Source organism: Cryptomeria japonica, chromosome 6 (assembly GCF_030272615.1).
Source record: "Cryptomeria japonica chromosome 6, Sugi_1.0, whole genome shotgun sequence".
NCBI classification, from domain to species: domain Eukaryota; kingdom Viridiplantae; phylum Streptophyta; class Pinopsida; order Cupressales; family Cupressaceae; genus Cryptomeria; species Cryptomeria japonica.
In genome coordinates this window covers 24685199-24703757 of record NC_081410.1, presented here as the reverse complement: position 1 = coordinate 24703757, position 18559 = coordinate 24685199, and positions in this window count along the sequence as shown.

Sequence of the window (18559 nt, the reverse complement as noted above, 5' to 3'; positions counted from 1 at the left end):
TCCTTAAGAAATAAGTAATGTCTCCACTTCTTCAAGGCTTGAACTATGGCGTAAAAATTTTGACCATACACTAAATATTTCCTTCGGGCATCATTCAACTTCTCACTAAAATAAGCTACTGCTCCCCCTTCCTAGCTCAAGATTGCTCCTATTATTGTTCCACTTGCATCACAATCTACTTGAAATACTTTGTTGAAATACGGTAAAGCTAACATAGGTTGCTCAATCACTTTCTGATTTAATAGTTCAAAACTTTTGTTTTCTCTAGTGGTCCACTTGAACTTCTTCCTATCTCCCCTAATTGTCTCAGTCATAGGACTACAAACAAAACTAATTTTTTTGATAAACATCCGATAGAAACTACCCAATCCATGAAATGATCTTACCTCTCCAATGCTGTCTGGTGTAGGCCATTCAACAATTGCTTTTACTTTCTTAGGGTCCATCTTCAAACCATCCTCAGATATCACAAATCCCAAATAGATTAACTCTTCCTTCATGAAAGTACACTTCTTAAGGTTTATCAACAACTTTTGTTCTCTCAACCTCTGCAAAACTTGTCTTAAATGCAACAAATCATCCTCTTTGGTCTTACTAAAAAACAAAATGTCATCTAAATATACAATAAAAAACTTACCCAATAATTTCTTCAATATCTCATTCATCAACCTCATGAAAGTACTTGGTGCATTAGTCAACCCAAAAGGCATCAACAACCACTCATACAGTCCTTCATTTGTCTTAAATGTTGTCTTCCACTCATCTCCTTCTCTGATCCTGATCTATTGATATCCAATCTTCAAGGCTATCTTTGTAAAGTATTTGGCTCCATTCAAAAAGTCCACTATGTCATCCATACTAGGCAAAGGAAACCAATATTTCACTCTGATCTTGTTTATTGCTCTAGAATCGGTACATATCCTCCATTCTCCATTCTTCTTTGGTTCTAATACTACTGGTATTGCACAAGGACTCAAACTTTCTTTGATCAAACCTTTCTTCAACAGGTCTTTCATTTATCTATTAAAATCTTCATTCTCTGTTGGTATCATTTGGTGTGTAGCTTTGTTAAGAAAACTAGCTCCAAGAATTAGGTCCATGCAATGACTGATACTTCTCATAGGTGGTAATCCATCAGGTACATTATCTGAAATGATGTCTCCATACTTTGTCAACAACTCCTTTACCTCTTCTGGTTGTTCTTCTTCATGCTCTGGATTCTCAGTCATCTTAGGAACTAAAGAAAAACATACATTCTCATGTCTCATCCCATCTAGGAATTTCCTTCCATCTACCAAATAGACTCTAGCATTCATACAAACTTCACTCTTCAAAGGCTCCTCCAAGGGTAAAAAGGTTTGCTTCATCTTATTTGCCACAATAATATATATTTTATATCTCCCATCATGTATTTCATGTCTATCAAACTACCAAGGTCTACCTAGCAAAAGGTGACAAATATCCATAGGCATAATATCACACAAGACTTCATCATGATAATGTTGGCAATTCGGCACTAAGTTGTCATTGATGTCAACCGATTTGGCAAGGTCACCGGTAAGTTAGTAGTTGTGATTAATATGATGGTGATACACATGAGAGTGAGCAAATATAAGAAAGGTTGCTAATACTCATGACTTAGATCATCAATCGGTAAAGAAGGCTTACCAGTAAGACATAAACCAGGATGAAAGATATATGTGTGTTGTGAAGGCACAACAATAGGTGAACAAAATAGAAAGGATGGCTGATGGCCATATCTGTAACATAGACTAAACCAGTAGTCAACCTAGGTCAACAAAGTATGTCAAGCTGACATAGGAATCCAAGAAAAGGAGGATGTCGACAAGCATGACAGCTTGATGCCAAGTGGAGGTATTGTACAAGTCAGTGGAGTGTGCATTGATGAAACAAATCTGCATGCAGGTTGGCTTTAATGAGGAGACCACAAGTCATGGAAGATGTTAGAAGTTTGCAGCTCAAGGAAGGAAAGCTGGAACAAAAATCACACTAATCTTGCAAGAAGATTTGATCTTCGTACCTATTAGGTGAAGGAAACAAAAAAGCCATTAATGGCGAAGTGACAGAGAAAAGCAAAAAAGTGTGCAACAGAACTCCAAATTTAGAAAATGCATATTGGAATGCAAAGTTCAGTTGGTGATTGAGCATTGTCATAAAGAACATATCTTTGAAAATAAGATTATATCAGAAAAGATACAGATTGAGATTGAAAACAAAAACCTAACACGACAGTGTTGGAATGCATCTTTTGGCGGGAAACTATGGTGCTAAATAAATGAGCTCGAAATAGAGCAAGGTTATTCTTGAAGAGAAGAGAAAGAGAGCTTAAGTGGAAAAGAGGATCATTTGGCCTTAGAATTGATTCTAAGAAGGTTGCTGAGTGAGTGAGCAAGTAGACCGATGAGAGGGTTTAACAGGTAGTGATTGAGTATCGGTATAACTATAGTAGGTGCAACAGTTAAGCAAACTAGTGAGGTGTGTCAAAGAAAGATAGCATCCAAGCATGACACAATAAGTTGTGAGACTGTGAGAGAGAGAGAGAGAGTGAAGATAGCCCAAGAATCAGGGAGAGTAATCTCACAACCAGTAGTGTGAAATCCAATGAAGAAGAAAAGACTCTCAACCAGTAGTAAGATATCTGATCAAGAGTTGTAGAATTCATTTGCAACAAGAAGCCTTAATTGTATCTAAATTGTATTTAAATATATACATCACCAAGTTGGAGCTTGGTGCAGGGGTTGGTGCTCCTTGGGCTGGTGCCCTAAATCTTTGTAATCTAATGTTTTGCTTGTGAGGCTAGATTGGAGAAGTAGTCTCCAGTAGCATTTCTCATTGAGGTTTTCTTATATTGGGTTTTCCTTGTATATCTGGTGTTGTGAGTTGCATTTGTATGATTTTTCTCTTTAGTTCCCTTTTGCTTTACTAGTTTGATAGTTTGGTGCTTGAGATATTAATTGATATTGTAAAGTTTCTTTAAAAATGTCACAAAGTTTAGGAACGACTGATTCAACCCCCTCTCAGTGGTACTCTATGTTCAACAATTGGTATCAGAGCCTAGGTTACCAATTATTTAAAAAAAAAAACCTTGGGTTGATTTTGGACTTAGAACACAATGGCAAGAAATGAGTCTGCTTCCTCAAAATCCCTCATGTTTGATGGATCCAACTATGCCTTTTGGAGCAGAAGAATGGAGACCTATATTCCCTCCCTTGGCTTTGATGTGTGGATGTCTATCAAGAATAGGTATGTTGTTCCTAGTGTTCCTCCCATTGATCTCGATGCCAAAAAAGAGTATGAGAACAATGCAAAGTCCAAACATGTTATCTTGAGCAAGTTGTCTGATAACAAGTTTATCAAAGTCATGCACTGTGGATCAGCCAAGGAGACTTGGGATAAATTGCAGAGGTTATTTAAAAGAGATGCAAAAGTCAAAGAAGCCAAGATGGAAGCACTAAGGGGCCAACTTTAAGGCATCAACATGAGAGATGATGAAATGATTGCAAACTACCTTCACAGATTTGATGAAAATGTGAACACCATCAGAGGACTTGGAGAAGAAATTGCAGATGAGAATCTTATCAAGAAGGTACTTAGATCTTTCACACCCAAGTATGATACTAAGGTCTTTGCCATAGAAGAAGCCAAGGATATGAAGAATTTAACAATAGATTACCTATTTCTCTCACTAACAACCTATGAAATAAGAACAACTGATGATGCTTCCTTAAGGAAAAAAGTAACATTCAAGACCACCAAAAAGGGCAAAGAAGTAGCTACTCATAAAGAATCCGATGAGGACTCTGATGCAGAGGTAGAAAAATTTGTTAGGAAGCTAAAAAGAGGATCCGACCGGTATAAAGGAAAGCTACCACAAAAATGTTTCAACTATGGTAAGGTCGGACACTTTGCTGCAAAATCTCCCTACAAACAAACAGACGAAGATGAGTCAAGAGAGTTCAGCAAATCTGGTGGCAAAGATAGAGAAAGAAATGTCTACTGGCAAGGAAGGAAAGACTACCAAAATCAAAATAACCTATATACTATTGAGGATGATACAACAGATGAAAAAAATGCATCAGAAGATGATTACCATGAGAATGACAAAAAAGTCAATCACTTTATGGCACTTTGGGAACCAGTTGATGAAGATGAGGAAGAGCGGGATGTTGAAGCTAAAGTAAATTTAGAAGGTGAGCTTATCAGTGCTCCTGAGGAATTGAGTAAAACAAGAAGAGAAATCAAAAAGGTCTCTTGAAGCGATCCTTGGATGAGTCTAGTCAAGTTATATCTAACTTGAAATTGCAGCTAGAAGAAACCAAGAGGATATGTGAAGTTATATCCTCTGATCTAACAAAGAAGGAACATGAGCATCAAGATTTGGAAGAAGAAATAGTGAAGCTCAAAAAGGAGTTTGAAGAAAGTAAGGAAGAAATAAAAGTAAGAAGCAAATATGAAGGCAACACTGAATCCTTAGACAAGATGTTGAGAAAATAGAGGAAATCCAAAGACACTAGTGGCTTAGGATTTGAAGAAGGTCAAAGTTCAACCAACAAATATATATCTGGAAAATAAAAGAAGACATTTACTGTAGGCATGGATACCAATAAAAAGACATATGTAGATACTGTTGGAAATCTCCACACAAACCGGTATACACAAGCAATGAACCGTAGACCACACTCATCGTATCGACATGCAAATCCAAGGAGAAATGTAAGAGCTGACCATGAAGGATTCACCAGAGTTGACAATATGAAGGGAGGACCCCCAATGAGGGAGTCCTTTGTAGGACCTAGGCAACCTAATCGGTATGTTTCTAACTTTCATGGTTATTGTTACCGGTGTAACAAATTCAAGCATAGAATAGATAACTATAGACTAATCAATAAGTCCTCTATAAGTTATGAAAGTAGAGATCCATTTAATGCACTTTGGGATATGAATGTTGTATGTTATTAGTACAATGGATATGGTCATAAGAGCTTTGAATGTAGGAAGAATAAACTGGTGCCCTACAATAATTTTAAGGATTTATCTTTAAATAAAAATGTGAAGTGTTATAACTATCAAGACTTTGGACACATAGCAAGGTTGTGTAAACATAGGAAGATAAAGCAAAAGAAGACAAATCCTGATCAAGAACTAGTAATTGAACCTGAGCACAATATAGCAGCTGACAAGAAGAAGGAAACCAAACTAGTATGGATTGATAAAGAAAAGGAAAAGGCAGAATCAAATCCCATAGTGCAGACTGCCTTACATGCTGAAAGAAAAAATCTATAGGTTGTAGATAGTGGTTCCTCCAACCACATGACTGGTGACAAAAATAAATTCATCAAACTAGTATGGATTGATAAAGTAAGGAAAAGACATTCTAAGTATTGGTGGAAAATTGAAGGAACATGATGTATATTATGTTGAAGGCCTAAAGCACAATCTGTTGAGCATGAGTCAGATGTGTGACAAAGGTTATAAATTCACCTTTGACTCAACTAGTTGCCAAATAAAGAAAGTAAGTATCGACCAGGTTGTGGAAAAAGGAAAGAGAATAGATGGAAATATTAATAATTTGAAATAATTCGATGAGTCCCAATGCATGACGGGATAGGTTGATGAAAGCTGGCTATGGTACCAAAGACTAGGCCACATAAACTTCGATAACATAGTTATAGTGAGCAGAAATGGGTGTGTTAGGAATATTCCACCCATCATCAAACCAGTAAGCAAATTTTGTGATGAATGTGTGAAAGAAAAACAAACTAAAGTGAGTTTCAAGACAAAAGAGCACAACACCTCTAGACCACTTGAGATTGTGCATACAGATCTGTGTGGTCCAACTAGGACAAGAGATCTTACCGCCGTAAGATATTTTATGCTCTTTATTAATGATTACTCAAGAATGACTTGGGTCACCTTCCTGCAAGATAAGTCACAAGAATTTTCTATATTCAAGATCTTTAGGAAACTGGTGGAGAAAGAAAGTGGGTGCAAGTTAAAATGTCTAAGATTAGACCAGGGTGGAGAGTTCACATCATAAGAGTTTGAAGATTATTTTGAAAAATATGGAATTAGAAGGCAATATTCAAACCCTAGGACACCATAGGAGAATGGTGTGGTAGAAAGAAAGACCAGGACAATTAAGGAGATGACTAGAACCATGTTAAATGAGGCCAGTCTACTAGACACATATTTGAAGGAATTTGTTCATACTATTGGATATACTTTGAACTGGTTTCAATTAAGAACAAACAATAGAATGAGACCTTAAGAGATGTGGTATGATCGGAAGCCATTAGCCAAATAATTCAAAGTATTTGGAAGAAAGTGCTTTATCAAGATAGACATGGATGGTCTAGGAAGTTTTGACTCCTGAAGTGATGAAGGAATCTTCCTTGGTTACTCATCTAACAACAAGGCCTACAAATGCTACAAGAAAAGACTAAGAAGAGTCATTGAGAGTATGCATGTAAAAGTTGATGAGGATATGCACAAAGGATGTCAACCATAGGTTAACTGGTATGATGATTCTGGTGATTCTGGTGATGAAGCTTAGTCAGACAATGAACTAGAAGAAGCTTCCAAGAAAGCTCCCAACGGGTATGTGCAGTTGAATCATCTAGAAGAGAAAATTCTGGGAAAGAAGAGTGATGGTGTGTAGACTAGAAGAAGACTTGTCCGGAATGATGAGCAAGTCAACTTCTGCCTCATGACTGAAGTAGAACCTCAAACATTCAATAAGGCCAGCAAAAGACAAGAGTGGATGGATGCCATGGAAGAAGAACTGCAATAGATTGAGAGGACCAAGACTTGGGAATTAGTCCCTAGACCAAAAGATAAGAACATCATTGGCAATAAATGGGTCTACTGGAACAAGATGAATGAAGTAGGTAAAATTGTCAGGCATAAAGCTAGACTAGTGTGCAAAGGATACTCATAGGTAGAAGGAATTGACTTTGAAGAAATATTTACACCGGTAGCTAGACTAGAAGAAATTAGAATGTTTCTACCCTTCTCTTCCTACAATGGCTATAAATTTTATCAAATGGATGTAAAATATGCCTTCTTAAATGGAAATTTGGAAGAAGTGTACATGGAGCAACTCGGAGGGTTTTTGCTGCATGATGATGAAACATTTGTGTGTCAGTTGAAGAAGGCCATGTATGATCTAAAGAAAGCTCTTAAAACATGGTATTCAAGATTAGATCAGTACCTAAAGGAGCGGGGATTCAAAAAGGGGAGTGTTGACAATAATTTGTACATAAAGAAAGATGGGAACCACATGATCATTGTGGTTGTGTATGTAGATGACATTATCTTTGGAGGCAACAAGGACACCCTCTATAAAGAATTTGTGGATCAGATGCAGTCAGAATTTGAGATGTCAATGCTTGGTGAATTGACATACTTCCTTGGTCTACAGATATTACAGCAAGATAAGGGATTATTTATCTCACAAATCAAGTATGCAAAGGAAATATTGAAGAAATTCCATTTAAAGGATTGTAAACTAGTAAGTACCCCCATGGTGACCGACAGTAAATTGAGCAAGAATGATGAATCATCAGTGGTGGATTAGACTCTATATAGATCCATGATATTAAGTCTATTGTATATAACTACATCTAGAATGGATATAGTATAGGTAGTATGCATGGTGGCCAGATTCCAAGCTGCACCTAAGTAGTCACATATGAATGTTGTAAGCACAATTTTTAGGTACCTACAAGGGACACTCAGTTATGGATTCTGGTACCCTAAACAAGGAAAATTTATCTTGGAAGCATAGAGTGATGTTGATTGGGCAGGTTGCATTGATGATCAGAAGAGCACAAGTGGTGGTGCATTCTTCCTAGGTGACTAGTTGGTCTCATGTCATATCAAGAAACATGACTCAGTCTCTCTATCCATTGCTGAAGTTGAATGCATTGCTGCTACTACATACTGCTCCTAGGTGCTTTCGATGAAGCAAATCCTCATGGATATCCAGGTGGACATCACTAATCCTATTCTCATCTGGTGTGATAATTCAAGTGCAATCAACATAGTAAAGAATCCTGTGATGTATTCTAGAACAAAGCAAATTGCTATCAAGTATCATTATCTCAGAGAGAAGGTTGAAGGATAGGAGGTAAGGATGGATTATGTTCCTATCGGAGAACAAGTAGCAGACATTTTTACCAAAGCATTATTGGTAAGCACCTTTGAGTACCTCTGACACAAGTTGGGAGTTGTGTCATCTACCTAGGAAGGGTTTATATGGTTCAAGGGGAGTTTATAGTAGTCAAAGGGGGAGTGCACCATACCCTTTTTCATTTTTTCAAAGGGGGAGAAATATACCAGTATGAAGTGTCTTGTGGTAAGTTCACATTAATGCCAAAGGGGGAGATTGTTGGCAATTCGGCACTAAGTTGTCATTGATGTCAACTGGTTTGGCAAGGTCACCGGTAAGTTAGAAGTGGTGATTAATATGATGGTGATACACATGAGAGTGAGTAGATAGAAGGAAGGATACTAGTAATCATGACTCAGATCATCAACCGATGAAAGCTATTTGTGTGTTATGAAGGCACAATAATCAATGAACAGAACAAAAAGGATGGTTGATGGTCATATCGGTAACATAGACTAAATTGTTAGTCAACTTGGGTCGACAAAATATGTCAAACTAATATAGGAATCCAAGCAAAGGAGGATGTCGATAAGCATGATAGCTGGATGCTAGGTGGAGGTATTGCACAAGTCAGTGGAGTGTGCATCGATGAAACAAATCTACATGCAGATCAACTTTAATGAGGAGTCTACAAGTCATGGAGGATGCCATAAGATTGTGGCTCGAGGAAGGAAAGCTGGAAAAGCAATTGCATTTATCTTGCAAGAGACTTGATCTTTGTACCTATTAGGTGGAGGAAATAGAAAAGCCATTAGTGGTGAAGTGACAGAGAAAAGCATAAAAGCGTGGTATAGAACTCCAAATTTAGAAAACACATATTGGAATGCGAAGTTCAGTTGGTGATTGAACGTTGTCATATAGATCATATCTTTGAAAAGCAAATTGCATCAAAAAAGATATGGATTGAGATTGAAAAGAAAAACCTATCATGAAAGTGTTGGAATGCATCTTTTGATGGGAAACTATGGTGATAAATAAATAAGCTCGAAATAGAGCAAGGTGATGCTTGAAGAGAAGAGAAAGAGAGCTTAAGTGCAGAAGAGGATCATTTGGCCTTAAATTTATTCTAAGAAGGTTTTAGAGTGAGTAAGCAAGCGGACTGGTGAGAGGGTTTAACAGGTAGTGATTGAGTATCAGTATAACTGTAGTAGGTGTAACAATTAAGCAAACTGGTGAGGTGTGTCAAAGAAAGACAACATCCAAGAATGACACAGTAAATTGTGAGACTATGAGAGAGAGAGAGTGATGAGAAACCAAGAATCACGGAGAGTAATCTCACAACCCATAGTGTGAAATCCAATGAAGAAGAAAAGTCTATCAATTGGTAGTAAGATATTTGATCAAGAGTTGCAGAATTCATTTACAACAAGAAGCCTTAATTGTATCTAAATTTTATTTAAATATATACATCACCAAATTGGAGCTTGGTGCAGGGGCTGGTGCTCCTTGGGTTGGTGCCCTAAATATTTGTAATCTTGTGTCTTTCTTGTGAGACTGGATTGAAACAGTAGTCTCCAACATCATTTCTCATCGAGGTTTTTCCCATATTGGGTTTTCCTCATATATCTGGTGTTGTGAGTTGCATTTGTGTGATTGTTCTCTTTAGTTCCCTTTTGCTTTACCAGTTTGATAGTTTGGTGCTTGAGATATTAATTGATATTGTAAATTTTCTTTAAAAAGGTCACAAAGTTTAGGAGCCACTGATTCACCCCCCTCTTAGTGGTGCTCTGTGATCAACATATAATTCCCAATTTTTAATTTCACCAAACATTGCTCACTTACTAGCAACTTATGTTCATCCTAAATCTATGCTATCTGATAAGGCTTGGGGTGTTTCAATCTTTCTAAATTTAACTTAGTCACCATCTCTTCTAAAACAAGGTTATTAGAACTACCACTATTAATAACAACTTTACAACACTTACCGTATACCTTACATCAGGTCTTAAACAAATTCCTCCTCTGTAAGTGCTCTTCATCTCCTCTAGTATGACACAAATCTCTCCTCATTTTCCACCACTACTATTCTCCTAGTATTCTTTTGCTTATTACACTCAAATGAACGATGTCCTTCTCCTCCACACTTAAAGAAAGTACCTCTAAACACTATCTTATCTTGTCTTCCATCATCTTTTCCAAAATTCTCATTTTGGTAGTCATCTAGTTCTCTCCTCTGATAGAAATTTTTGACATCCTTCTGATATGAATTACCTTCTTTTCTTACTTCCTTGTCCTTTTTCTGATATATAAAGGTTCCTCTTCCTCTTTTATATCCTCTTCCTCCTTGAAATCCTCCTCCAAAAAATCTTCCACCCCTACCTCTCTATCTCTGCTCATGTCTTTTGTTCAACTTCACTTATGCTTTCAAGGCATGCTGATAATCTTTCTCAACATTTAGCAATTTGATCAAACCGAGTTCGTCTTGTATAGACATCTGCAATCCTTTCAAATATCTTGCAACTTGTTCAACTTCATCATCAACATGTTCGAATCTGATATTCAGCGTGTAAAATGCTTTGGTGTACTTCACACTAGATTCCTTCTACTTCAAATTCTACAACTTCTAGAATAGATTTACTTGATAATCAATTGGCATAAACTTTGATTCTAACTTAGCAACCATCCAATATCATGTTTTGATCTTCTCTTTACCTCTTCTCAATCTATCAACCTAGAAATATTCCCAACGAAGAGATACATGACCTTTTAACCGAGTACATGCATATTCTACCTTCCTTTCCTCTGCAGTGTTCTCAAAACCAAAATATTTCTCCATCTTCATGATCCAATCCATCAATTCATTTGAATCCAACTTTCCATCATATTCTAGTGGGGTAAAATAAGGTTTAGTATTTTCCCTACTCAAAACCCTCAAGAACCTCTCTTCATTCAAATCAATCATCGGTGGGTTTACTTGTTCTGTCGGGGCTTCTTCTACTTCATCTTCACTTACATTCTCAATATGTTGACCTCTTCTCAGGGTTGTCTCAACGGCTTCCAACTGGGCTACAATTCCTCTCAACATTTCCATCACTATTGGGTATGCATTGCCACGTGCTCCACCATTCCTATTTCCTCTTTGCACCATCTTCACACTAGCTGCAGTTGTAGGTTGGATATGCAATCTGCTACCACACAACAAAATTCTCAGGACAACGAAATCTCCACAATGAAATCTCACTCTGATACCACTTGGTGCACTCACTGACTATGAGGGACCTCAAAGAGATCAGTTCAGACCGGTAAGCAAGAGTAAACACAACAAAAACACAATGACATGATGGAGGCAATACAAAATAGAATGAATTATATCATGAAAATTGATTACAATCAACCAGTAACATCTGAGTTACAAAAACCAGCTGACAGGCCTACTTAAATATGGTCAATTACAGAACAGGCCACAATCGAGACCTCAAATATTATGATCCATCTTCTATGTTTTTTCTAATACCTTTGATCCCTATTCTAATGATTAATTACAATGATTTATATGGTCCAAGGAATTTGTTCGGCCCAAAAAGGGATTGAATCACAAAGAACAAGACCTAACATGTAAAAATGACAAGGTCAACCTCCACCAAAGAAATTCCTCCAAAAAATCCAAAGGATGAAGTGTAGAACTCAAGGAAGGTCGACCACATGCCAAGGAAGATCAAAATCAATGCTTAGGGCTCCACAAGCTATAGAAGAAACCCGATAGATCACTAATGCAAATAGCTCGAGGCAATCGGTACCAGAAAACTATCTTAGAAACCGATAGAGATAACTTGCCAAAAAATGATCCAAATGTTCTGGGGTTTGGGAATAAGGTAGATGATCAATTCCTCAAGAAAAATCCAACTCCACAAGATCTAGTGAGCCAATGCTAGAAAATGCAGAATGAACTGTTGAAACTGCAAAACAGAAAGCAAAATAGAAAAAAAATATTTTTCCTTGATGCAAGATTGCCAAGAACCGGGGATTCTCCTACATCAACCGGTGAAATCTCACCCTATCGTATGGCTATCTATCATAATATATATTTCTATCCATAGTAGTGAAATCTTACAAATCGATGTCCTATTGTATGCCTATCTAGCATAACACACTTTGCTACCCATACCAGTTCCATACTTTTTATCTCAATAGCTACTATTCTTTATCTTTTGTACTAGTGGTTTTCCTCTATTAAGCGGGGTTTGTTTCTATTACACCATCTTACCTATGGTCACTTTTTCGTCTAACACATTGGTTTGTAGCTAACGTGTTTTTGATGAAATGACTTAGCAAAATCTAAAGCAATCTCAAATTTATCTCATAGGGGGCAACTTTTGATTAGCAAATTTTTCTTCCCCTTTGTAAATCTTGGTAACATTTCTCTACTTTAGTTTCGCATCTCTCAATAGTGATATGCTCACTAAAGTGGGAGAAAAATGTAACATTATAAATTGCATCTCATACAATTCCATGTCACATAAGAACCTTCGGTTTAGGCTGATTGGAATCATCTATTTCCTTCTTGTCCTTTTGTCCACATGGATTTCCTTGTCAGCTAAGAATTTGGCTTTTATCGATCATGTTGATCATTTGACCCATGGAATCTAGCATGTTGTAGATATGTCCACACACCACGCTATCATCCGATGAATATGTCAGTCCGTAGGTGGCTATTCGAGTGTTACACCTACACCTAGAACAATTCATAATGTCTCTAATTGCAGTCACTAATGTCAATATTCCTCTCTGAAGACTATATCTTTACTCATTTGATAATTTCTTGAGACTTCTCAATCATTTGCTAAATTTTTAAAGCTCTTGGCCTATCTTATACATTTCTCATAAGTTCTTCAGCACTTCTCACCCACCATTGTTACAACTCTAAGAGGTTTTGGTGTGCTTGGCTTCACTCCTTCAAGTGCCAACTTTATGGTTATTATAGGGAATTTATCTCCACTTTCTCATTCATGTTTCATAGCATTGTATCCATTGTTTTCTATTTAGTATCCTCACTATCTTGTCTATCTATCCATTTTCTATCTTTATCATTTTCCTTTCAATTGTTGCTACTATTTGGGTTGTCTATGGAGGTGAAAACACCAAAACATGGGTCTAACTGAGGCAGGTCTCTAAACGCAACTCCAAGTATTTTCCTTCTTCGCTTGTGTGCAGGTTCCTTATTGAGGAAAGAAATCTATTTAGCAAGAGGCTTCAATCATGGATCGATTCTCATCTTCCATCCACCTTTTCTCATTTCTTTTTAGTTATTCTCATTTTGTAATTATTATCTTTCTTATTATAATATCATTTGTTCAGTCATATGATCATATCTATGTCTTCTATATAGTTTTTGTACTCTATCCATACATGATGGTAGTGGGTGGCACTGGTGTCCTAGTTTTGCACGTTTGTCCCAAAGATAGAGGCTTAATAGATTCGTCTAGGAGTCTTGTGTGTAGTTAATTTTTCTAGTTTTATACTTTGCATCCCTTGGCTCACCTTTAGCGCTAGTTTAAGTGAGGTAGAGTGAAGGTCACTTTGTTCCTTGAAGTTCATAAATTCAATGGTAGCAAATCCCATCCTCTAAAAGTTCTAACATATAAAACTTTGCTGATAAGTACATCTATTTGTTTAGGAATTCCTCTCTCTTTTGATTCTTCCATTTTGTTTGATAACTCTTTTGCACTCAGTATATTTATAACCTTGATTGTTATAAGATTAACAATGTCCATAAAACATTTGAACATTTCTACTATTTGAATTCATCACTATTCTATTTCTGCACTTACTAGCCTTATGACCAGCTTTTTACAGATGTAACACTGACCATTAAATAGATGAGATCTAATTTTATTTTTTTATTCTCTAGCTCTATGTCCAATCATATTGCATGACAAATAGTTACCATTGAAGGTTGATGAGTACCTGATTTGAGTATGAGACCTCCTAGACATATCTTTGTTCCAGATCTAAGAGAATTTTTTTTTACTAGGATTCCTTGCTTCATTCATGACCTTATCTCTACCATCCTTATTCTAGTTGTCTTCTACCAGATTCTTGTCAATAGGGCTAGGTATTGGTTTCACTATTCTGCATTCCTTTGTCTAATTCAATTTTTCTCCTACCATCTTTTCCTAAATATTATCTTCTAAGATATTCATCTTTATAATAGTAGTAGGAGTATCCACAATCATAGCTACATCCTTGGTCCAATTACAGACTTGTACCAGTGAATGATTATATCCATTAAATTTTTCTTTACACAGTAAGCGTTGTCATTAGTTCTTACACCTTCTAAAACCAATCTTTTATAGCTTCCCTATCTAATTTCACATCCAGTCTAAGGAAATATGACCTTATACCATTTCTACACATTTGAATTACACTAATTATATTTTCTTAGATCTTTAACATAATAAACATCATTACTTTTATGCTTACCATCAATAAATATGCTTCCTTTTCCACAAACTAGTGTAGCTTCGTCTCCTATAAACTTGAGCAATCAACAATCATATTTTTCAAGGTTACTCAACTCATCTCTATCTCCAATCATATGATTAGAACACTTGGGGTCAATGATCCATGCCTTTGGTTCCACTTTAGCATGTAGAGTAGATTTGTCTTCTAAATTTCCAAACCATTTATCATTCTTTTCTTCTAAATCCAAGAAAAAGTATTCTTCATTCATATCCTCTTATTCTTCAAATGAGTAGGCCTACAAACAAAAAATTATCTTCTACTTGTCTCTATCATCTCTTCTACTATCTCTATTAATCTAATTATAGTTTTCCTTTCCTTTGTTATTGTCACAGGTCTTCCACCATAATCTTCCTTATACATACATCTCCTATTCTTACAAAGTTTTCTTCAATCTCATCCAAATATTCTTCCACAATTGAAAAAATTTAGGAGTAAATTACCTTTGTACTTGCCAGTTCATCTCCTCAATATTCTTACAAAGTTTTCTTCAATCTCATCCAAATATTCATTTCCTTTTGGGTTCATCTTAAGGATTCTTTGTGTCTTTTAATGTTTCTTCCTTCCTTTCCTTCTTTATGTCATCTAATTTTGTAATCTCAAAAGTAGAAAGTGACCTGAGAGGCTGATTGACAATATATTTATTCATGTCATGGCTTTCCTCTATGGTATACTTCTTTTATTTATATCTTTTGGGTAATGTTGACATTATCTTCCTTAAAACTTCACTTTCTTCTATCAATCCACCAACACTTCTAAGACCATTTACTATTTCATTCACTTCATGAATGTAACCTTCAATATTTTCAACATTAGACATTCTCATATTCTTGAACTTGTGCTTTAGATTCATAATCTTGGCTTGCCTTGTCTTCTCATCTCCTTCAAATACATTATCCAACTTGTCCTAATTTTTTTTAGATGACTCAGCCCCTATAATTTTTTTGAGCATTGTATCATTAAAGAAAGTAGCATTGCAATAGTAGCCTTTGCATTACTCTCATATGCTTTGATTTCATCCATAATTGTAGGACCATTCTAAAAGGAAACATAACCTTTCTTAGTGCTTTCCCAAATATGAGCTAGCATAGTAGCCAAATTATAATCCATCCTTTCTCTCCAATAATAATAATTTGTGCAATCAAAATTTAAAGCCTTGAATGTATAGTCCTATGACATCCTAGATCTTCCTCAAGTGGTTAATTTTCAAAAGAGGAGCCTTGCTCTAATACTAATTGTTGAACACACCACAACACTGAGAGGGGGATGAATCATTATGAACCTTCTAATTCTTAAATATTGATGTTCAAACTTTAAATCACAAGCATACAATCTCAACAATAATAAATTATGAAAGTATGAAGCACAACAAACACATGAACACCAGATTTATGTAGAAAACACAATCAAGGAAAAAAAAGAGAGAGAATCAAACTCACAATATAAATAAAATTTGTTGCAATGTTGCCTCTAAAATACCCTACTCCTAAGAGGAATCTCAAACATAAGGCACACAACCTTAGGGAAAGATACAAGTGACTTGCAAGACTGAAACTCACTATTTTAGGGAAAGATATAGAAAGCTACCAAGAGACTCACTATCTTCCAACAGAGAAAAAAATTACTGAATTAGAATGAATGAGATCTCCTGATCATGAAAATGATCTTGAGCCACTATGTCAAGCAATAAAAATAATAGCATTTAACTCTTCTAATTAAAGAACACAATCTCTGATCTTTGTCATGCTAAGAATATCATAATCAAAGCTCTTTACCATAGTCTTTTTCACATCTCCAATACCACATCCACTTTTAGGTCTTTCACACCTTTGACAAATTAATTCACACCCATTACACCCACTCACTAACATATCCATGCTCCTTTATATACAGCCTAGTTAATCATCAAAACCCTTAACTAGGTTGGCCATTGATAGAATATACGTTTTTACATATATTTGGCCACCCAAACTTAAAATTTTAAATGTGATCCATTGCATAAGATAAAGAGGACCCAAAAATATTACAATACAACATTTCTAAATTATTCCAACAAACTACACATGCTAGCACATCCTCCAAGGTTGACATCGAATGAAATGTGTAGATGAACAATAAAGCATGTCAACCAGTTAGCCTAAAAATATTCACCAATAAATGAAAATCAATAGGGTTATACATATTCCACAGCGAGAACCAAAACATTAGCCATACACACCCTCTGAATAAAACCTGAACTAAAATAATATGATCCAAGTATAATACAACATCATAGTTAATTGGACACTAGAATAGCTGACACCTAGAACTCAGATCATCATAACTTCACTTGTCAATCAAGTTGCCACTTGATATATCAATTGGAACACTACATAGATCACATGAACATATCATCCAAACTGTAGTACCTAAATTGACATATTTGAAAGCCTCTCAACCTTTTCCTAACTTGATCTGATAGATAAACTTAATATCAGAAACAATAGTAATCAACTCATCCAACTAAGCCATAAAGCATCTGCACAAAGGTTGGTGCAATGTAAATGTACATAGAGTATAGATATCATATGTAAAACCATAACATATAAGATTCTTCATAAACTTGAGGAATGTAATACATTCTTCTACCGAGACATTAAATATTATTTCCTACATATAGAAACTTCCACTATACCAATCTTCAAAAAATACCACAACATCTCCATCAATACTAGAACATTTAACATTGTACATAAAATACTCTTTCTTGCATATAAAAGCATCTTCTTTACTATTCTTACTTCCATATCAATACAAGATAGGTTGACATCAATAACAATGAGTGTCAAATAGACATTTCTTTCTTAACCTTCCTTGCTTATTCACTAGAAATAATATCTTTACTTTTTCCCTCTTTCTTAATAGGGTTTTTTTACCGGTGTGGAAAAAATCTTCTTGCCTCTTATAGAAGGCTCTATCATGACAGAAAATAATAATTTTGCAATAAATCACATAAATAAAATTTAAATGATTTGAAACTTTTAGGAATACTTTTTATGGTCAAAATATCATTTACCTAGAAATATCTCCACAAAATAACTATATTTGAGTAAACTTATTAGAAACCCTAATTTTTAAAGAAATCCCTTTTTTATGCCCTAATGTCTCTAAAACTAAGATTGTAGACAAATTCCTCAAAAACCCTTTAAAAATTAAGAATAAATTCACTCAAATATGTGAGATATGGTGTTTACAAATAATTAGGGAAGAAAGCCTAATTTTACAATAACTCACTCAATTTTGCTTTAATTTGTAAAAAAAATGGATTGAAGGTGCTTCAATATGTTATTCAAAACTATTTTTTAAGAATAATGCCTTGCCTTCATGGTGCCAAGATCATGCTTTGATACCAGTTGTAATTAAATAACTTGAACAAATGATGAATAAAATATGAAATATGTTGAGAATGATATATAATAAGAGAAAATAATAAGACACTTTCATGGGGAAAACTTCGAGATATCTCCAATGAGAGAACACTTCACAATATAATCCTAAAAGACTAGCTCCTATAGATACCCTATTTATGCCTAGTATAACACCTCAACCAGCCTAACTAACTAAATAGCAATGTAATAACGATTATATAAATTATTTAGGAGTTAACGTAGCCACAAGATGACTACCATAATATAGTACACACTATAGGGTTAGGGGCATACCACATCAACAATAGTAATATTGTCTAATATACAACACAACTTTATTGAATAATATTTTGGACTGAAAAAAGATAAGTTTTAAGAATAAATATTATACATTTGTAAAGATGAGGAAAAATATTTTTACATATGATTGTTATTCAAATTATAGTGATCTCCATTTAACTATAGAATTGTACATATTCAACCTACATTGGTTTGAAAATGG